Raw genomic sequence first — 20,602 nt, forward strand, 5'->3', positions numbered from 1 at the left:
AGGAGGAGGGGTGGAAAGAAGGGGGGGGAGGCAGAACGGGGGGATGGGGAGGTAGCGGGGCCCTCGTGGGCTCCGTCTTCTACAACTTTCAAGCCCCTGGCTGATCTGGACCTCCCAGGTATGGCCAATACATGGATGATGGAGGGAGAGACGGGGTTTTTATTTGGGGGTGTGACATCCCCGGTCAGGAGTCCAGAGGAGGGGGCGATGGATTTGAGTGGGGGGAATGTGCCGGGTGTTGTTGCTGTGTTCAGTGGAGGGGAGATGGTGGTTGAGGGGGGTGTTTTAGTGGATTTAGGAGTGGAGGTGGGTTCACAGGCAGCCGGGATGGAGAAGGGGAGCACTGGGTGAGTATTTGTTGCAATATAGGTGGAGTATACGGTAGATTGTTGGATTTTGGGTTTTGGATTTTGTTATAGTTTATTGGATTTGAAATGATTAGCTGTATTTGTTGATAGTAGATAATTAAGTTGATGGAATTATGGATGATTATTGTTTGGTTTTTGAAAAGTAATAAATATATATTTTGTAAAAAAAAAAAATCTGTTCTTATCAGTTTAATATCTGATACGTCCCCCATCGGGGGACTACATATTAAATGGATTTTTCGAACAGGGAGTCGGAAATGGGGCTTGCTCCGTCCGCTCCACGCATCGACCCGGTATTGCAGTACCTCCGGGAACGGTGCAACACTTTTCTCCCGTTGTCAAGGGAAAATGCACATTCACAAAGTTATGTAAACAGCTGGCTAGCTAGCTAGCTAGCTAGCTAGCTAGCTGGCTGGCTAGCAGAAGAAGAGAAGGAAAGAAACATTCAAACTGAAAGAAAGGCGAAGCGCTCTTCAATGGGGTCCCCCGTTTCCCGCCATTTTACTTAAAAAAAAAAAATAAAAAAAAAGAATTGGGGCCAGGATTGTGTCTCTCTCTCTCTCTCTCTCTCTCTCTCTCTCTCTCTCTCTCTCTCTCTCTCTCTCTCTCTCTCTCTCTCTGTCTCTCTGTGCCTCTGTGTCTGTGACCTTCTTTTTATCCACAGACAGCCCTCGAAAACTTGGAAGAGTGGGTTCCGGGAGCACCCGCGGGAACCCTGCCTAGAGTGCACAGAGTGTGTCTCGGGCCCCGACCTCTTGACTTCCATATGACTCTGGTTTCTCTTCATTACGCACAAGCCTTTCGCCTTTTACTAAAGACTTCCGTGGAGTGGAACACTTACGAGTTCAACGTATTTTTGGAGCGGCTTTGCTTCTTGCAGAGCCCGGTATCTTGTTTCAAGGGAAATTGACAGAGATGGGCCAGGATAGTGACTTAAAGACGCATTAGCGACTTTTTCCAAAAAACACCTGCCTGTTTGTTGCCAGGGAAACGGTGGGTGGGTGGGTGGGTGGGTGGGTGGGTTGGTTGAGTGGGGGTTGGAGGGAGAGAGGAGCTGGCTTTTGCCAACCCACCCGCTGAGGTCTGTCGAGACCCCCGGGGGTCCGGCGGTTTCAGGGTTCCATTTGTGGGTTATCGCTTCTCGGCCTTTTGGCTCAGATCAAGCTTGGTACCGAGGTGCCCCAGAGCTCGCTGAGTCAGAAGGTCGGAGATAGGCGGGCGGTAGTTTCGGTTGGTTGGTTGGTTGGTTGGAATAATTTTCATTGGCAATTTTCTTTTCTGATTTTCTTATTAGAAAAGAGTAAGAGCCTTTTCTGGGAGAGAGCCTTTCTCTGGGAAGAAGATGGCAAGAAACGCTATGCACACGTCAGTACCTGGTATTGGATTAGCAAACACTCTAAGATTTGCATGGAAGGACAAAGAAGAGGAGCCATTAGGAAGGGAGGCTTTCGGGAGGACCCTACTGATGGGAATGCTCAGTGTGGGGGTTAAGGATGTCTTTTGCCTCCAAGAAAACCCTTTGGAGGTTGCTTATGACGTGTCGTTCTATACTGAGGAGAAGCACGATGAGATAATGAGGAAGGTGAGAGAAGTCGAGAAGGAGAGGCCTATGTGTAGCTACATAGTAACAAGCTTGGCAAGGAAAAACTTCAGGCTGGTAACGGTTACCATGTTCAACCCCTATGTGAGGGACGAAGAGGTGAGGGCCTTTCTGGGGAGATTCCTGGACAACATCTCCTCAGCAAAGCACATCAGAGATTCCTTAGGATTTTGGAATGGGAGGAGATGTTTCCAGGCTCTCCTCAGAGAGGACCCGAAGGGGATGGATGGCTACCTCCATCCTCCAGCATTGTTCTCCCTGGGGGCTGACAGGGGGACGTTACACTATGCCCGTCAGCCTCCGTTCTGCAGGCGATGTATGGCCTACGGCCACACACTCGCCTCGTGCAGCACGAAGAGGTGCAGATACTGTGGATCGGCTGAGCACGAGGCGAGGGATTGCGTCGAGCCGAAGAAATGCCACGGGTGTGGCTCGGAAGCGCACCTGTGGCGGGATTGCCCGGCTCGGCGGGGGTCATACTCGTCTGCGGCTGGGGGGGGAGCGAGAGCGGAGGATGGAGGAAGACGAGAAAGAGAGGAGCCGGAAGAAGGGGGTGGAAAGACTGACCAGAAGGAGTCGGAGGGAGGAGAAGAAAAAGAGGAGGAGAGAGCTGGGACAGAGAAAGAGGACGGGATGGAAGAAGAGGAGGACGGGACAGAAGGAGAGGTGGCCGGGACAGAAGAAGCGGTGGCCGGGATGGAAGGAGAAAGAGCTGGAATAGAGGTTGGGAAGGAGGTTGAAGGAGAAAAGGGAAAGAAAAAGAAGAAGAAGAAGACGGCAACGAGGATGGAGGAGAGTGAGGAGACGGTGAGAGTGGAGAGCACAGAGGGAAAAACAGCGGAGACGAAGGAGGTGGAGGACAAGATGGAGAAGGAACTGGAAGGGCGATTGGGTGGGGGGGCAATATAGTGGGGAAGAAAAGGATGGAGGAGTTGAGAGAGATGGTGAGGGGTTTGATAGAGAAGGAAAGGAGATTAGCAATAGAAAAGGAAGACACGGTGTGTGACGCAATTTTCCAAAACCCGTTGGAAAATATCCCTCCCTGCAAGAGGCCAAAAAAGGTGGTAAGGAGGAAGGGTGGAAAGAAGGGGGGGGGGCAGAACGGGGGGACGGGGAGGTAGCGGGGCCCTCGTGGGCTCCGTCTCCATCCTCCTTTAAACCCCTCGCCGAGCTTGACCTCCCGGGTATGGCTCAAACCTGGATGATGGAGGGAGAGTCTGACTATTTATTTATGGATGCGATATCCCCGGAGCGGAGTCCGGAAGAGGGGGGGGTGATGGACCTGAGGGTGGGGAATGTGCCGGGTGCTGTTGCTGTGTTCAGGGGAGGGGGGATGGTGGGAGATGGGAGTGATGTAAGGTCACAGTCAGACAAGATAGAGAAGGGGGGCACTGGGTGAGAAATTGCTGTAATATGGTGCTGTATATTGGTAGTTAGTAGGTCATTGGCTATTGTTTTTGGGAGTTGGTTAAAATTAAGTAGTATTGGAATGATTAGTTGTAGTGTGGTGGGATTGTATATTTAAGTTGACTGAAGTTTGGAAGATTATTGTTTGGTTTTTGGAAAGTAATTTAAGTTGACTGAAGTTTGGAAGATTATTGTTTGGTTGTTGGAAAGTAATAAAAATATTTTGTAAAAAAAAAAAAAAATCTGTTCTTATCAGTTTAATATCTGATACGTCCCCCATCGGGGGACTACATATTAAATGGATTTTTCGAACAGGGTGTCGGAAATGGGGCTTGCTCCGTCCGCTCCACGCATCGACCCGGTATTGCAGTACCTCCGGGAACGGTGCAACACTTTTCTCCCGTTGTCAAGGAAAAATGCAAATTCACAAAGCTATGTAAACAGCTGGCTAGGCTAGCTAGCTAGCAGAAGAAGAGAAGGAAAGAAACATTCAAACTGAAAGAAAGGCGAAGCGCCCTTCAATGGGGTCCCCCGTTTCCCGCCATTTTACTTTAAAAAAAAAAGAAAAAAAAAAAAAAAAAAAGAATTGGGGCCAGGATTGTGTCTCTCTCTCTCTCTCTCTCTCTCTCTCTCTCTCTCTCTCTCTCTCTCTCTCTCTCTCTCTCTCTCTCTCTCTCTCTCTCTCTCTCTCTCTCTCTCTCTCTCTCTCTCTCTCTCTCTCTCTCTCTCTCTCTCTCTCTCTCTCTCTCTCTCTCTCTCTCTCTCTCTCTCTCTCTCTCTCTCTCTCTCTCTCTCTCTCTCTCTCTCTCTCTCTCTCTCTCTCTCTCTCTCTCTCTCTCTGCCTCTGTGACCTTCTTTTTATCCACAGACAGCCCTCGAAAACTTGGAAGAGTGGGTTCCGGGAGCACCCGCGGGAACCCTGCCTAGAGTGTGTCTCGGGCCCCGACCTCTTGACTTCCATATGACTCTGGTTTCTCTTCATTACGCACAAGCCTTTCGCCTTTTACTAAAGACTTCCGTGGAGAGGAACACTTACGTGTTCAACGTATTTTTGGAGCGGCTTTGCTTCTTGCAGAGCCCGGTATCTTGTTTCAAGGGAAATTGACAGAGATGGGCCAGGATAGTGACTTAAAGACGCATTAGCGACTTTTTCCAAAAAACACCTGCCTGTTTGTTGCCAGGGAAACGGTGGGTGGGTGGGTGGGTGGGTGGGTGGGTTGGTTGAGTGGGGGTTGGAGGGAGAGAGGAGCTGGCTTTTGCCAACCCACCCGCTGAGGTCTGTCGAGACCCCCGGGGGTCCGGCGGTTTCAGGGTTCCATTTGTGGGTTATCGCTTCTCGGCCTTTTGGCTCAGATCAAGCTTGGTACCGAGGTGCCCCAGAGCTCGCTGAGTCAGAAGGTCGGAGATAGGAGGGCGGTAGTTTCGGTTGGTTGGTTGGTTGGTTGGAATAATTTTCATTGGCAATTTTCTTTTCTGATTTTCTTATTAGAAAAGAGTAAGAGCCTTTTCTGGGAGAGAGCCTTTCTCTGGGAAGAAGATGGCAAGAAACGCTATGCACACGTCAGTACCTGGTATTGGATTAGCAAACACTCTAAGATTTGCATGGAAGGACAAAGAAGAGGAGCCATTAGGAAGGGAGGCTTTCGGGAGGACCCTACTGATGGGAATGCTCAGTGTGGGGGTTAAGGATGTCTTTTGCCTCCAAGAAAACCCTTTGGAGGTTGCTTATGACGTGTCGTTCTATACTGAGGAGAAGCACGATGAGATAATGAGGAAGGTGAGAGAAGTCGAGAAGGAGAGGCCTATGTGTAGCTACATAGTAACAAGCTTGGCAAGGAAAAACTTCAGGCTGGTAACGGTTACCATGTTCAACCCCTATGTGAGGGACGAAGAGGTGAGGGCCTTTCTGGGGAGATTCCTGGACAACATCTCCTCAGCAAAGCACATCAGAGATTCCTTAGGATTTTGGAATGGGAGGAGATGTTTCCAGGCTCTCCTCAGAGAGGACCCGAAGGGGATGGATGGCTACCTCCATCCTCCAGCGTTGTTCTCCCTGGGGGCTGACAGGGGGACGTTACACTATGCCCGTCAGCCTCCGTTCTGCAGGCGATGTATGGCCTACGGCCACACACTCGCCTCGTGCAGCACGAAGAGGTGCAGATACTGTGGATCGGCTGAGCACGAGGCGAGGGATTGCGTCGAGCCGAAGAAATGCCACGGGTGTGGCTCGGAAGCGCACCTGTGGCGGGATTGCCCGGCTCGGCGGGGGTCATACTCGTCTGCGGCTGGGGGGGGAGCGAGAGCGGAGGATGGAGGAAGACGAGAAAGAGAGGAGCCGGAAGAAGGGGGTGGAAAGACTGACCAGAAGGAGTCGGAGGGAGGAGAAGAAAAAGAGGAGGAGAGAGCTGGGACAGAGAAAGAGGACGGGATGGAAGAAGAGGAGGACGGGACAGAAGGAGAGGTGGCCGGGACAGAAGAAGCGGTGGCCGGGATGGAAGGAGAAAGAGCTGGAATAGAGGTTGGGAAGGAGGTTGAAGGAGAAAAGGGAAAGAAAAAGAAGAAGAAGAAGACGGCAACGAGGATGGAGGAGAGTGAGGAGACGGTGAGAGTGGAGAGCACAGAGGGAAAAACAGCGGAGACGAAGGAGGTGGAGGACAAGATGGAGAAGGAACTGGAAGGGCGATTGGGTGGGGGGGGCAATATAGTGGGGAAGAAAAGGATGGAGGAGTTGAGAGAGATGGTGAGGGGTTTGATAGAGAAGGAAAGGAGATTAGCAATAGAAAAGGAAGACACGGTGTGTGACGCAATTTTCCAAAACCCGTTGGAAAATATCCCTCCCTGCAAGAGGCCAAAAAAGGTGGTAAGGAGGAAGGGTGGAAAGAAGGGGGGGGGGCAGAACGGGGGGACGGGGAGGTAGCGGGGCCCTCGTGGGCTCCGTCTCCATCCTCCTTTAAACCCCTCGCCGAGCTTGACCTCCCGGGTATGGCTCAAACCTGGATGATGGAGGGAGAGTCTGACTATTTATTTATGGATGCGATATCCCCGGAGCGGAGTCCGGAAGAGGGGGGGGTGATGGACCTGAGGGTGGGGAATGTGCCGGGTGCTGTTGCTGTGTTCAGGGGAGGGGGGATGGTGGGAGATGGGAGTGATGTAAGGTCACAGTCAGACAAGATAGAGAAGGGGGGCACTGGGTGAGAAATTGCTGTAATATGGTGCTGTATATTGGTAGTTAGTAGGTCATTGGCTATTGTTTTTGGGAGTTGGTTAAAATTAAGTAGTATTGGAATGATTAGTTGTAGTGTGGTGGGATTGTATATTTAAGTTGACTGAAGTTTGGAAGATTATTGTTTGGTTTTTGGAAAGTAATTTAAGTTGACTGAAGTTTGGAAGATTATTGTTTGGTTGTTGGAAAGTAATAAAAATATTTTGTAAAAAAAAAAAAAAAATCTGTTCTTATCAGTTTAATATCTGATACGTCCCCCATCGGGGGACTACATATTAAATGGATTTTTCGAACAGGGTGTCGGAAATGGGGCTTGCTCCGTCCGCTCCACGCATCGACCCGGTATTGCAGTACCTCCGGGAACGGTGCAACACTTTTCTCCCGTTGTCAAGGAAAAATGCAAATTCACAAAGCTATGTAAACAGCTGGCTAGGCTAGCTAGCTAGCAGAAGAAGAGAAGGAAAGAAACATTCAAACTGAAAGAAAGGCGAAGCGCCCTTCAATGGGGTCCCCCGTTTCCCGCCATTTTACTTAAAAAAAAAAAAAAAAAAAAGAATTGGGGCCAGGATTGTGTGTGTGTGTGTCTCTCTCTCTCTCTCTCTCTCTCTCTCTCTCTCTCTCTCTCTCTCTCTCTCTCTCTCTCTCTCTCTCTCTCTCTCTCTCTCTCTCTCTCTCTCTCTCTCTCTCTCTCTCTCTCTCTCTCTCTCTCTCTCTCTCTCTCTCTCTCTCTCTCTCTCTCTCTCTCTCTCTCTCTCTCTCTCTCTCTCTCTCTCTCTCTCTCTCTGTGCCTCTGTGTCTGTGACCTTCTTTTTATCCACAGACAGCCCTCGAAAACTTGGAAGAGTGGGTTCCGGGAGCACCCGCGGGAACCCTGCCTAGAGTGCACAGAGTGTGTCTCGGGCCCCGACCTCTTGACTTCCATATGACTCTGGTTTCTCTTCATTACGCACAAGCCTTTCGCCTTTTACTAAAGACTTCCGTGGAGAGGAACACTTACGAGTTCAACGTATTTTTGGAGCGGCTCTGCTTCTTGCAGAGCCCGGTATCTTGTTTCAAGGGAAATTGACAGAGATGGGCCAGGATAGTGACTTAAAGACGCATTAGCGACTTTTTCCAAAAAACACCTGCCTGTTTGTTGCCAGGGAAACGGTGGGTGGGTGGGTGGGTGGGTGGGTGGGTTGGTTGAGTGGGGGTTGGAGGGAGAGAGGAGCTGGCTTTTGCCAACCCACCCGCTGAGGTCTGTCGAGACCCCCGGGGGTCCGGCGGTTTCAGGGTTCCATTTGTGGGTTATCGCTTCTCGGCCTTTTGGCTCAGATCAAGCTTGGTACCGAGGTGCCCCAGAGCTCGCTGAGTCAGAAGGTCGGAGATAGGAGGGCGGTAGTTTCGGTTGGTTGGTTGGTTGGTTGGAATAATTTTCATTGGCAATTTTCTTTTCTGATTTTCTTATTAGAAAAGAGTAAGAGCCTTTTCTGGGAGAGAGCCTTTCTCTGGGAAGAAGATGGCAAGAAACGCTATGCACACGTCAGTACCTGGTATTGGATTAGCAAACACTCTAAGATTTGCATGGAAGGACAAAGAAGAGGAGCCATTAGGAAGGGAGGCTTTCGGGAGGACCCTACTGATGGGAATGCTCAGTGTGGGGGTTAAGGATGTCTTTTGCCTCCAAGAAAACCCTTTGGAGGTTGCTTATGACGTGTCGTTCTATACTGAGGAGAAGCACGATGAGATAATGAGGAAGGTGAGAGAAGTCGAGAAGGAGAGGCCTATGTGTAGCTACATAGTAACAAGCTTGGCAAGGAAAAACTTCAGGCTGGTAACGGTTACCATGTTCAACCCCTATGTGAGGGACGAAGAGGTGAGGGCCTTTCTGGGGAGATTCCTGGACAACATCTCCTCAGCAAAGCACATCAGAGATTCCTTAGGATTTTGGAATGGGAGGAGATGTTTCCAGGCTCTCCTCAGAGAGGACCCGAAGGGGATGGATGGCTACCTCCATCCTCCAGCGTTGTTCTCCCTGGGGGCTGACAGGGGGACGTTACACTATGCCCGTCAGCCTCCGTTCTGCAGGCGATGTATGGCCTACGGCCACACACTCGCCTCGTGCAGCACGAAGAGGTGCAGATACTGTGGATCGGCTGAGCACGAGGCGAGGGATTGCGTCGAGCCGAAGAAATGCCACGGGTGTGGCTCGGAAGCGCACCTGTGGCGGGATTGCCCGGCTCGGCGGGGGTCATACTCGTCTGCGGCTGGGGGGGGAGCGAGAGCGGAGGATGGAGGAAGACGAGAAAGAGAGGAGCCGGAAGAAGGGGGTGGAAAGACTGACCAGAAGGAGTCGGAGGGAGGAGAAGAAAAAGAGGAGGAGAGAGCTGGGACAGAGAAAGAGGACGGGATGGAAGAAGAGGAGGACGGGACAGAAGGAGAGGTGGCCGGGACAGAAGAAGCGGTGGCCGGGATGGAAGGAGAAAGAGCTGGAATAGAGGTTGGGAAGGAGGTTGAAGGAGAAAAGGGAAAGAAAAAGAAGAAGAAGAAGACGGCAACGAGGATGGAGGAGAGTGAGGAGACGGTGAGAGTGGAGAGCACAGAGGGAAAAACAGCGGAGACGAAGGAGGTGGAGGACAAGATGGAGAAGGAACTGGAAGGGCGATTGGGTGGGGGGGGCAATATAGTGGGGAAGAAAAGGATGGAGGAGTTGAGAGAGATGGTGAGGGGTTTGATAGAGAAGGAAAGGAGATTAGCAATAGAAAAGGAAGACACGGTGTGTGACGCAATTTTCCAAAACCCGTTGGAAAATATCCCTCCCTGCAAGAGGCCAAAAAAGGTGGTAAGGAGGAAGGGTGGAAAGAAGGGGGGGGGGCAGAACGGGGGGACGGGGAGGTAGCGGGGCCCTCGTGGGCTCCGTCTCCATCTTCCTTTAAACCCCTCGCCGAGCTTGACCTCCCGGGTATGGCTCAAACCTGGATGATGGAGGGAGAGTCTGACTATTTATTTATGGATGCGATATCCCCGGAGCGGAGTCCGGAAGAGGGGGGGGTGATGGACCTGAGGGTGGGGAATGTGCCGGGTGCTGTTGCTGTGTTCAGGGGAGGGGGGATGGTGGGAGATGGGAGTGATGTAAGGTCACAGTCAGACAAGATAGAGAAGGGGGGCACTGGGTGAGAAATTGCTGTAATATGGTGCTGTATATTGGTAGTTAGTAGGTCATTGGCTATTGTTTTTGGGAGTTGGTTAAAATTAAGTAGTATTGGAATGATTAGTTGTAGTGTGGTGGGATTGTATATTTAAGTTGACTGAAGTTTGGAAGATTATTGTTTGGTTTTTGGAAAGTAATTTAAGTTGACTGAAGTTTGGAAGATTATTGTTTGGTTGTTGGAAAGTAATAAAAATATTTTGTAAAAAAAAAAAAAAAATCTGTTCTTATCAGTTTAATATCTGATACGTCCCCCATCGGGGGACTACATATTAAATGGATTTTTCGAACAGGGTGTCGGAAATGGGGCTTGCTCCGTCCGCTCCACGCATCGACCCGGTATTGCAGTACCTCCGGGAACGGTGCAACACTTTTCTCCCGTTGTCAAGGAAAAATGCAAATTCACAAAGCTATGTAAACAGCTGGCTAGGCTAGCTAGCTAGCAGAAGAAGAGAAGGAAAGAAACATTCAAACTGAAAGAAAGGCGAAGCGCCCTTCAATGGGGTCCCCCGTTTCCCGCCATTTTACTTAAAAAAAAAAAGAAAAAAAAAAAAAAAAAAGAATTGGGGCCAGGATTGTGTGTGTGTGTCTCTCTCTCTCTCTCTCTCTCTCTCTCTCTCTCTCTCTCTCTCTCTCTCTCTCTCTCTCTCTCTCTCTCTCTCTCTCTCTCTCTCTCTCTCTCTCTCTCTCTCTCTCTCTCTCTCTCTCTCTCTCTCTCTCTCTCTCTCTCTCTGTGCCTCTGTGTCTGTGACCTTCTTTTTATCCACAGACAGCCCTCGAAAACTTGGAAGAGTGGGTTCCGGGAGCACCCGCGGGAACCCTGCCTAGAGTGCACAGAGTGTGTCTCGGGCCCCGACCTCTTGACTTCCATATGACTCTGGTTTCTCTTCATTACGCACAAGCCTTTCGCCTTTTACTAAAGACTTCCGTGGAGAGGAACACTTACGAGTTCAACGTATTTTTGGAGCGGCTCTGCTTCTTGCAGAGCCCGGTATCTTGTTTCAAGGGAAATTGACAGAGATGGGCCAGGATAGTGACTTAAAGACGCATTAGCGACTTTTTCCAAAAAACACCTGCCTGTTTGTTGCCAGGGAAACGGTGGGTGGGTGGGTGGGTGGGTGGGTTGGTTGAGTGGGGGTTGGAGGGAGAGAGGAGCTGGCTTTTGCCAACCCACCCGCTGAGGTCTGTCGAGACCCCCGGGGGTCCGGCGGTTTCAGGGTTCCATTTGTGGGTTATCGCTTCTCGGCCTTTTGGCTCAGATCAAGCTTGGTACCGAGGTGCCCCAGAGCTCGCTGAGTCAGAAGGTCGGAGATAGGAGGGCGGTAGTTTCGGTTGGTTGGTTGGTTGGTTGGAATAATTTTCATTGGCAATTTTCTTTTCTGATTTTCTTATTAGAAAAGAGTAAGAGCCTTTTCTGGGAGAGAGCCTTTCTCTGGGAAGAAGATGGCAAGAAACGCTATGCACACGTCAGTACCTGGTATTGGATTAGCAAACACTCTAAGATTTGCATGGAAGGACAAAGAAGAGGAGCCATTAGGAAGGGAGGCTTTCGGGAGGACCCTACTGATGGGAATGCTCAGTGTGGGGGTTAAGGATGTCTTTTGCCTCCAAGAAAACCCTTTGGAGGTTGCTTATGACGTGTCGTTCTATACTGAGGAGAAGCACGATGAGATAATGAGGAAGGTGAGAGAAGTCGAGAAGGAGAGGCCTATGTGTAGCTACATAGTAACAAGCTTGGCAAGGAAAAACTTCAGGCTGGTAACGGTTACCATGTTCAACCCCTATGTGAGGGACGAAGAGGTGAGGGCCTTTCTGGGGAGATTCCTGGACAACATCTCCTCAGCAAAGCACATCAGAGATTCCTTAGGATTTTGGAATGGGAGGAGATGTTTCCAGGCTCTCCTCAGAGAGGACCCGAAGGGGATGGATGGCTACCTCCATCCTCCAGCGTTGTTCTCCCTGGGGGCTGACAGGGGGACGTTACACTATGCCCGTCAGCCTCCGTTCTGCAGGCGATGTATGGCCTACGGCCACACACTCGCCTCGTGCAGCACGAAGAGGTGCAGATACTGTGGATCGGCTGAGCACGAGGCGAGGGATTGCGTCGAGCCGAAGAAATGCCACGGGTGTGGCTCGGAAGCGCACCTGTGGCGGGATTGCCCGGCTCGGCGGGGGTCATACTCGTCTGCGGCTGGGGGGGGAGCGAGAGCGGAGGATGGAGGAAGACGAGAAAGAGAGGAGCCGGAAGAAGGGGGTGGAAAGACTGACCAGAAGGAGTCGGAGGGAGGAGAAGAAAAAGAGGAGGAGAGAGCTGGGACAGAGAAAGAGGACGGGATGGAAGAAGAGGAGGACGGGACAGAAGGAGAGGTGGCCGGGACAGAAGAAGCGGTGGCCGGGATGGAAGGAGAAAGAGCTGGAATAGAGGTTGGGAAGGAGGTTGAAGGAGAAAAGGGAAAGAAAAAGAAGAAGAAGAAGACGGCAACGAGGATGGAGGAGAGTGAGGAGACGGTGAGAGTGGAGAGCACAGAGGGAAAAACAGCGGAGACGAAGGAGGTGGAGGACAAGATGGAGAAGGAACTGGAAGGGCGATTGGGTGGGGGGGGCAATATAGTGGGGAAGAAAAGGATGGAGGAGTTGAGAGAGATGGTGAGGGGTTTGATAGAGAAGGAAAGGAGATTAGCAATAGAAAAGGAAGACACGGTGTGTGACGCAATTTTCCAAAACCCGTTGGAAAATATCCCTCCCTGCAAGAGGCCAAAAAAGGTGGTAAGGAGGAAGGGTGGAAAGAAGGGGGGGGGGCAGAACGGGGGGACGGGGAGGTAGCGGGGCCCTCGTGGGCTCCGTCTCCATCTTCCTTTAAACCCCTCGCCGAGCTTGACCTCCCGGGTATGGCTCAAACCTGGATGATGGAGGGAGAGTCTGACTATTTATTTATGGATGCGATATCCCCGGAGCGGAGTCCGGAAGAGGGGGGGGTGATGGACCTGAGGGTGGGGAATGTGCCGGGTGCTGTTGCTGTGTTCAGGGGAGGGGGGATGGTGGGAGATGGGAGTGATGTAAGGTCACAGTCAGACAAGATAGAGAAGGGGGGCACTGGGTGAGAAATTGCTGTAATATGGTGCTGTATATTGGTAGTTAGTAGGTCATTGGCTATTGTTTTTGGGAGTTGGTTAAAATTAAGTAGTATTGGAATGATTAGTTGTAGTGTGGTGGGATTGTATATTTAAGTTGACTGAAGTTTGGAAGATTATTGTTTGGTTTTTGGAAAGTAATTTAAGTTGACTGAAGTTTGGAAGATTATTGTTTGGTTGTTGGAAAGTAATAAAAATATTTTGTAAAAAAAAAAAAAAATCTGTTCTTATCAGTTTAATATCTGATACGTCCCCCATCGGGGGACTACATATTAAATGGATTTTTCGAACAGGGTGTCGGAAATGGGGCTTGCTCCGTCCGCTCCACGCATCGACCCGGTATTGCAGTACCTCCGGGAACGGTGCAACACTTTTCTCCCGTTGTCAAGGAAAAATGCAAATTCACAAAGCTATGTAAACAGCTGGCTAGGCTAGCTAGCTAGCAGAAGAAGAGAAGGAAAGAAACATTCAAACTGAAAGAAAGGCGAAGCGCCCTTCAATGGGGTCCCCCGTTTCCCGCCATTTTACTTAAAAAAAAAAAGAAAAAAAAAAAAAAAAAAAGAATTGGGGCCAGGATTGTGTGTGTGTGTCTCTCTCTCTCTCTCTCTCTCTCTCTCTCTCTCTCTCTCTCTCTCTCTCTCTCTCTCTCTCTCTCTCTCTCTCTCTCTCTCTCTCTCTCTCTCTCTCTCTCTCTCTCTCTCTCTCTCTCTCTCTCTCTCTCTCTCTCTCTCTCTCTCTCTCTCTCTCTCTCTCTCTCTCTCTCTGTGCCTCTGTGTCTGTGACCTTCTTTTTATCCACAGACAGCCCTCGAAAACTTGGAAGAGTGGGTTCCGGGAGCACCCGCGGGAACCCTGCCTAGAGTGCACAGAGTGTGTCTCGGGCCCCGACCTCTTGACTTCCATATGACTCTGGTTTCTCTTCATTACGCACAAGCCTTTCGCCTTTTACTAAAGACTTCCGTGGAGAGGAACACTTACGAGTTCAACGTATTTTTGGAGCGGCTCTGCTTCTTGCAGAGCCCGGTATCTTGTTTCAAGGGAAATTGACAGAGATGGGCCAGGATAGTGACTTAAAGACGCATTAGCGACTTTTTCCAAAAAACACCTGCCTGTTTGTTGCCAGGGAAACGGTGGGTGGGTGGGTGGGTGGGTGGGTTGGTTGAGTGGGGGTTGGAGGGAGAGAGGAGCTGGCTTTTGCCAACCCACCCGCTGAGGTCTGTCGAGACCCCCGGGGGTCCGGCGGTTTCAGGGTTCCATTTGTGGGTTATCGCTTCTCGGCCTTTTGGCTCAGATCAAGCTTGGTACCGAGGTGCCCCAGAGCTCGCTGAGTCAGAAGGTCGGAGATAGGAGGGCGGTAGTTTCGGTTGGTTGGTTGGTTGGTTGGAATAATTTTCATTGGCAATTTTCTTTTCTGATTTTCTTATTAGAAAAGAGTAAGAGCCTTTTCTGGGAGAGAGCCTTTCTCTGGGAAGAAGATGGCAAGAAACGCTATGCACACGTCAGTACCTGGTATTGGATTAGCAAACACTCTAAGATTTGCATGGAAGGACAAAGAAGAGGAGCCATTAGGAAGGGAGGCTTTCGGGAGGACCCTACTGATGGGAATGCTCAGTGTGGGGGTTAAGGATGTCTTTTGCCTCCAAGAAAACCCTTTGGAGGTTGCTTATGACGTGTCGTTCTATACTGAGGAGAAGCACGATGAGATAATGAGGAAGGTGAGAGAAGTCGAGAAGGAGAGGCCTATGTGTAGCTACATAGTAACAAGCTTGGCAAGGAAAAACTTCAGGCTGGTAACGGTTACCATGTTCAACCCCTATGTGAGGGACGAAGAGGTGAGGGCCTTTCTGGGGAGATTCCTGGACAACATCTCCTCAGCAAAGCACATCAGAGATTCCTTAGGATTTTGGAATGGGAGGAGATGTTTCCAGGCTCTCCTCAGAGAGGACCCGAAGGGGATGGATGGCTACCTCCATCCTCCAGCGTTGTTCTCCCTGGGGGCTGACAGGGGGACGTTACACTATGCCCGTCAGCCTCCGTTCTGCAGGCGATGTATGGCCTACGGCCACACACTCGCCTCGTGCAGCACGAAGAGGTGCAGATACTGTGGATCGGCTGAGCACGAGGCGAGGGATTGCGTCGAGCCGAAGAAATGCCACGGGTGTGGCTCGGAAGCGCACCTGTGGCGGGATTGCCCGGCTCGGCGGGGGTCATACTCGTCTGCGGCTGGGGGGGGAGCGAGAGCGGAGGATGGAGGAAGACGAGAAAGAGAGGAGCCGGAAGAAGGGGGTGGAAAGACTGACCAGAAGGAGTCGGAGGGAGGAGAAGAAAAAGAGGAGGAGAGAGCTGGGACAGAGAAAGAGGACGGGATGGAAGAAGAGGAGGACGGGACAGAAGGAGAGGTGGCCGGGACAGAAGAAGCGGTGGCCGGGATGGAAGGAGAAAGAGCTGGAATAGAGGTTGGGAAGGAGGTTGAAGGAGAAAAGGGAAAGAAAAAGAAGAAGAAGAAGACGGCAACGAGGATGGAGGAGAGTGAGGAGACGGTGAGAGTGGAGAGCACAGAGGGAAAAACAGCGGAGACGAAGGAGGTGGAGGACAAGATGGAGAAGGAACTGGAAGGGCGATTGGGTGGGGGGGGGCAATATAGTGGGGAAGAAAAGGATGGAGGAGTTGAGAGAGATGGTGAGGGGTTTGATAGAGAAGGAAAGGAGATTAGCAATAGAAAAGGAAGACACGGTGTGTGACGCAATTTTCCAAAACCCGTTGGAAAATATCCCTCCCTGCAAGAGGCCAAAAAAGGTGGTAAGGAGGAAGGGTGGAAAGAAGGGGGGGGGGCAGAACGGGGGGACGGGGAGGTAGCGGGGCCCTCGTGGGCTCCGTCTCCATCCTCCTTTAAACCCCTCGCCGAGCTTGACCTCCCGGGTATGGCTCAAACCTGGATGATGGAGGGAGAGTCTGACTATTTATTTATGGATGCGATATCCCCGGAGCGGAGTCCGGAAGAGGGGGGGGTGATGGACCTGAGGGTGGGGAATGTGCCGGGTGCTGTTGCTGTGTTCAGGGGAGGGGAGATGGGAGTGATGTAAGGTCACAGTCAGACAAGATAGAGAAGGGGGGCACTGGGTGAGAAATTGCTGTAATATGGTGCTGTATATTGGTAGTTAGTAGGTCATTGGCTATTGTTTTTGGGAGTTGGTTAAAATTAAGTAGTATTGGAATGATTAGTTGTAGTGTGGTGGGATTGTATATTTAAGTTGACTGAAGTTTGGAAGATTATTGTTTGGTTTTTGGAAAGTAATTTAAGTTGACTGAAGTTTGGAAGATTATTGTTTGGTTGTTGGAAAGTAATAAAAATATTTTGTAAAAAAAAAAAAAAATCTGTTCTTATCAGTTTAATATCTGATACGTCCCCCATCGGGGGACTACATATTAAATGGATTTTTCGAACAGGGTGTCGGAAATGGGGCTTGCTCCGTCCGCTCCACGCATCGACCCGGTATTGCAGTACCTCCGGGAACGGTGCAACACTTTTCTCCCGTTGTCAAGGAAAAATGCAAATTCACAAAGCTATGTAAACAGCTGGCTAGGCTAGCTAGCTAGCAGAAGAAGAGAAGGAAAGAAACATTCAAACTGAAAGAAAGGCGAAGCGCCCTTCAATGGGGTCCCCCGTTTCCCGCCATTTTACTTAAAAAAAAAAAAAAAAAAAGAATTGGGGCCAGGATTGTGTGTCTCTCTCTCTCTCTCTCTCTCTCTCTCTCTCTCTCTCTCTCTCTCTCTCTCTCTCTCTCTCTCTCTCTCTCTCTCTCTCTCTCTCTCTCTCTCTCTCTCTCTCTCTCTCTCTCTCTCTCTCTCTCTCTCTCTCTCTCTCTCTCTCTCTCTCTCTCTCTCTCTCTCTCTCTCTCTCTCTCTCTCTCTCTCTCTCTCTCTCTCTCTCTCTCTCTCTCTCTCTCTCTCTCTCTGTGCCTCTGTGTCTGTGACCTTCTTTTTATCCACAGACAGCCCTCGAAAACTTGGAAGAGTGGGTTCCGGGAGCACCCGCGGGAACCCTGCCTAGAGTGCACAGAGTGTGTCTCGGGCCCCGACCTCTTGACTTCCATATGACTCTGGTTTCTCTTCATTACGCACAAGCCTTTCGCCTTTTACTAAAGACTTCCGTGGAGAGGAACACTTACGTGTTCAACGTATTTTTGGAGCGGCTTTGCTTCTTGCAGAGCCCGGTATCTTGTTTCAAGGGAAATTGACAGAGATGGGCCAGGATAGTGACTTAAAGACGCATTAGCGACTTTTTCCAAAAAACACCTGCCTGTTTGTTGCCAGGGAAACGGTGGGTGGGTGGGTGGGTGGGTGGGTTGGTTGAGTGGGGGTTGGAGGGAGAGAGGAGCTGGCTTTTGCCAACCCACCCGCTGAGGTCTGTCGAGACCCCCGGGGGTCCGGCGGTTTCAGGGTTCCATTTGTGGGTTATCGCTTCTCGGCCTTTTGGCTCAGATCAAGCTTGGTACCGAGGTGCCCCAGAGCTCGCTGAGTCAGAAGGTCGGAGATAGGAGGGCGGTAGTTTCGGTTGGTTGGTTGGTTGGTTGGAATAATTTTCATTGGCAATTTTATTTTCTGATTTTCTTATTAGAAAAGAGTAAGAGCCTTTTCTGGGAGAGAGCCTTTCTCTGGGAAGAAGATGGCAAGAAACGCTATGCACACGTCAGTACCTGGTATTGGATTAGCAAACACTCTAAGATTTGCATGGAAGGACAAAGAAGAGGAGCCATTAGGAAGGGAGGCTTTCGGGAGGACCCTACTGATGGGAATGCTCAGTGTGGGGGTTAAGGATGTCTTTTGCCTCCAAGAAAACCCTTTGGAGGTTGCTTATGACGTGTCGTTCTATACTGAGGAGAAGCACGATGAGATAATGAGGAAGGTGAGAGAAGTCGAGAAGGAGAGGCCTATGTGTAGCTACATAGTAACAAGCTTGGCAAGGAAAAACTTCAGGCTGGTAACGGTTACCATGTTCAACCCCTATGTGAGGGACGAAGAGGTGAGGGCCTTTCTGGGGAGATTCCTGGACAACATCTCCTCAGCAAAGCACATCAGAGATTCCTTAGGATTTTGGAATGGGAGGAGATGTTTCCAGGCTCTCCTCAGAGAGGACCCGAAGGGGATGGATGGCTACCTCCATCCTCCAGCGTTGTTCTCCCTGGGGGCTGACAGGGGGACGTTACACTATGCCCGTCAGCCTCCGTTCTGCAGGCGATGTATGGCCTACGGCCACACACTCGCCTCGTGCAGCACGAAGAGGTGCAGATACTGTGGATCGGCTGAGCACGAGGCGAGGGATTGCGTCGAGCCGAAGAAATGCCACGGGTGTGGCTCGGAAGCGCACCTGTGGCGGGATTGCCCGGCTCGGCGGGGGTCATACTCGTCTGCGGCTGGGGGGGGAGCGAGAGCGGAGGATGGAGGAAGACGAGAAAGAGAGGAGCCGGAAGAAGGGGGTGGAAAGACTGACCAGAAGGAGTCGGAGGGAGGAGAAGAAAAAGAGGAGGAGAGAGCTGGGACAGAGAAAGAGGACGGGATGGAAGAAGAGGAGGACGGGACAGAAGGAGAGGTGGCCGGGGACAGAAGAAGCGGTGGCCGGGATGGAAGGAGAAAGAGCTGGAATAGAGGTTGGGAAGGAGGTTGAAGGAGAAAAGGGAAAGAAAAAGAAGAAGAAGAAGACGGCAACGAGGATGGAGGAGAGTGAGGAGACGGTGAGAGTGGAGAGCACAGAGGGAAAAACAGCGGAGACGAAGGAGGTGGAGGACAAGATGGAGAAGGAACTGGAAGGGCGATTGGGTGGGGGGGGCAATATAGTGGGGAAGAAAAGGATGGAGGAGTTGAGAGAGATGGTGAGGGGTTTGATAGAGAAGGAAAGGAGATTAGCAATAGAAAAGGAAGACACGGTGTGTGACGCAATTTTCCAAAACCCGTTGGAAAATATCCCTCCCTGCAAGAGGCCAAAAAAGGTGGTAAGGAGGAAGGGTGGAAAGAAGGGGGGGGGGGCAGAACGGGGGGACGGGGAGGTAGCGGGGCCCTCGTGGGCTCCGTCTCCATCCTCCTTTAAACCCCTCGCCGAGCTTGACCTCCCGGGTATGGCTCAAACCTGGATGATGGAGGGAGAGTCTGACTATTTATTTATGGATGCGATATCCCCGGAGCGGAGTCCGGAAGAGGGGGGGGTGATGGACCTGAGGGTGGGGAATGTGCCGGGTGCTGTTGCTGTGTTCAGGGGAGGGGGGATGATGGGAGTGATGTAAGGTCACAGTCAGACAAGATAGAGAAGGGGGGCACTGGGTGAGAAATTGCTGTAATATGGTGCTGTATATTGGTAGTTAGTAGGTCATTGGCTATTGTTTTTGGGAGTTGGTTAAAATTAAGTAGTATTGGAATGATTAGTTGTAGTGTGGTGGGATTGTATATTTAAGTTGACTGAAGTTTGGAAGATTATTGTTTGGTTTTTGGAAAGTAATTTAAGTTGACTGAAGTTTGGAAGATTATTGTTTGGTTGTTGGAAAGTAATAAAAATATTTTGTAAAAAAAAAAAAAAAATCTGTTCTTATCAGTTTAATATCTGATACGTCCCCCATCGGGGGACTACATATTAAATGGATTTTTCGAACAGGGTGTCGGAAATGGGGCTTGCTCCGTCCGCTCCACGCATCGACCCGGTATTGCAGTACCTCCGGGAACGGTGCAACACTTTTCTCCCGTTGTCAAGGAAAAATGCAAATTCACAAAGCTATGTAAACAGCTGGCTAGGCTAGCTAGCTAGCAGAAGAAGAGAAGGAAAGAAACATTCAAACTGAAAGAAAGGCGAAGCGCCCTTCAATGGGGTCCCCCGTTTCCCGCCATTTTACTTAAAAAAAAAAAAACAAAAAAAAAAGAATTGGGGCCAGGATTGTGTCTCTCTCTCTCTCTCTCTCTCTCTCTCTCTCTCTCTCTCTCTCTCTCTCTCTCTCTCTCTCTCTCTCTCTGTCTCTCTGTGCCTCTGTGTCTGTGACCTTCTTTTTATCCACAGACAGCCCTCGAAAACTTGGAAGAGTGGGTTCCGGGAGCACCCGCGGGAACCCTGCCTAGAGTGCACAGAGTGTGTCTCGGGCCCCGACCTCTTGACTTCCATATGACTCTGGTTTCTCTTCATTACGCACAAGCCTTTCGCCTTTTACTAAAGACTTCCGTGGAGAGGAACACTTACGAGTTCAACGTATTTTTGGAGCGGCTTTGCTTCTTGCAGAGCCCGGTATCTTGTTTCAAGGGAAATTGACAGAGATGGGCCAGGATAGTGACTTAAAGACGCATTAGCGACTTTTTCCAAAAAACACCTGCCTGTTTGTTGCCAGGGAAACGGTGGGTGGGTGGGTGGGTGGGTGGGTTGGTTGAGTGGGGGTTGGAGGGAGAGAGGAGCTGGCTTTTGCCAACCCACCCGCTGAGGTCTGTCGAGACCCCCGGGGGTCCGGCGGTTTCAGGGTTCCATTTGTGGGTTATCGCTTCTCGGCCTTTTGGCTAAGATCAAGCTTGACACCGAGGTGTCCCACAGCTCGCTTAGCCAGAAGGTCGTCCTAGGAGAGCGGTAAAACGGGTTTTGATATTGATCAAAAATAATTTGTGGTTATTTAATCAATTTCTTTATTTTTCTTAGGCTTCTTTAAAAGAGAGCTTTTTTCTC

General features: G+C 50.6%; 7 non-coding genes and 7 pseudogenes across 7 annotated transcripts; all 14 read left to right on the plus strand.

Moving 5' to 3' along the window:
* The first annotated feature begins 519 nt into the window (after window positions 1-519).
* On the plus strand, window positions 520-695 carry LOC118945536 (annotated as a pseudogene).
* Window positions 696-1,135: 440 nt separating this feature from the next.
* LOC118945672 lies at window positions 1,136-1,252 on the plus strand. Its single transcript, XR_005040787.1, has one exon. It is a non-coding gene; the product is annotated as a U5 spliceosomal RNA (small nuclear RNA).
* Window positions 1,253-3,593: 2,341 nt separating this feature from the next.
* LOC118945559 lies at window positions 3,594-3,770 on the plus strand (annotated as a pseudogene).
* Window positions 3,771-4,337: 567 nt separating this feature from the next.
* On the plus strand, window positions 4,338-4,454 carry LOC118945673. Its single transcript, XR_005040788.1, has one exon. It is a non-coding gene; the product is annotated as a U5 spliceosomal RNA (small nuclear RNA).
* Window positions 4,455-6,796: 2,342 nt separating this feature from the next.
* LOC118945556 lies at window positions 6,797-6,974 on the plus strand (annotated as a pseudogene).
* A 547-nt stretch (window positions 6,975-7,521) lies between these two features.
* LOC118945573 lies at window positions 7,522-7,638 on the plus strand. Its single transcript, XR_005040688.1, has one exon. It is a non-coding gene; the product is annotated as a U5 spliceosomal RNA (small nuclear RNA).
* A 2,342-nt stretch (window positions 7,639-9,980) lies between these two features.
* On the plus strand, window positions 9,981-10,158 carry LOC118945557 (annotated as a pseudogene).
* Window positions 10,159-10,657: 499 nt separating this feature from the next.
* Window positions 10,658-10,774, plus strand: LOC118945575. The gene has a single exon (XR_005040690.1). It is a non-coding gene; the product is annotated as a U5 spliceosomal RNA (small nuclear RNA).
* Window positions 10,775-13,112: 2,338 nt separating this feature from the next.
* Window positions 13,113-13,289, plus strand: LOC118945560 (annotated as a pseudogene).
* Window positions 13,290-13,819: 530 nt separating this feature from the next.
* On the plus strand, window positions 13,820-13,936 carry LOC118945576. The gene has a single exon (XR_005040691.1). It is a non-coding gene; the product is annotated as a U5 spliceosomal RNA (small nuclear RNA).
* A 2,329-nt stretch (window positions 13,937-16,265) lies between these two features.
* On the plus strand, window positions 16,266-16,442 carry LOC118945561 (annotated as a pseudogene).
* Window positions 16,443-17,010: 568 nt separating this feature from the next.
* On the plus strand, window positions 17,011-17,127 carry LOC118945675. Its single transcript, XR_005040790.1, has one exon. It is a non-coding gene; the product is annotated as a U5 spliceosomal RNA (small nuclear RNA).
* Window positions 17,128-19,460: 2,333 nt separating this feature from the next.
* LOC118945558 lies at window positions 19,461-19,638 on the plus strand (annotated as a pseudogene).
* A 419-nt stretch (window positions 19,639-20,057) lies between these two features.
* Window positions 20,058-20,174, plus strand: LOC118945648. Its single transcript, XR_005040763.1, has one exon. It is a non-coding gene; the product is annotated as a U5 spliceosomal RNA (small nuclear RNA).
* Window positions 20,175-20,602: the final 428 nt, after the last annotated feature.

The sequence above is a fragment of the Oncorhynchus mykiss genome, chromosome Y (genome assembly GCF_013265735.2).
Source record: "Oncorhynchus mykiss isolate Arlee chromosome Y, USDA_OmykA_1.1, whole genome shotgun sequence".
NCBI lineage: Eukaryota > Metazoa > Chordata > Actinopteri > Salmoniformes > Salmonidae > Oncorhynchus > Oncorhynchus mykiss.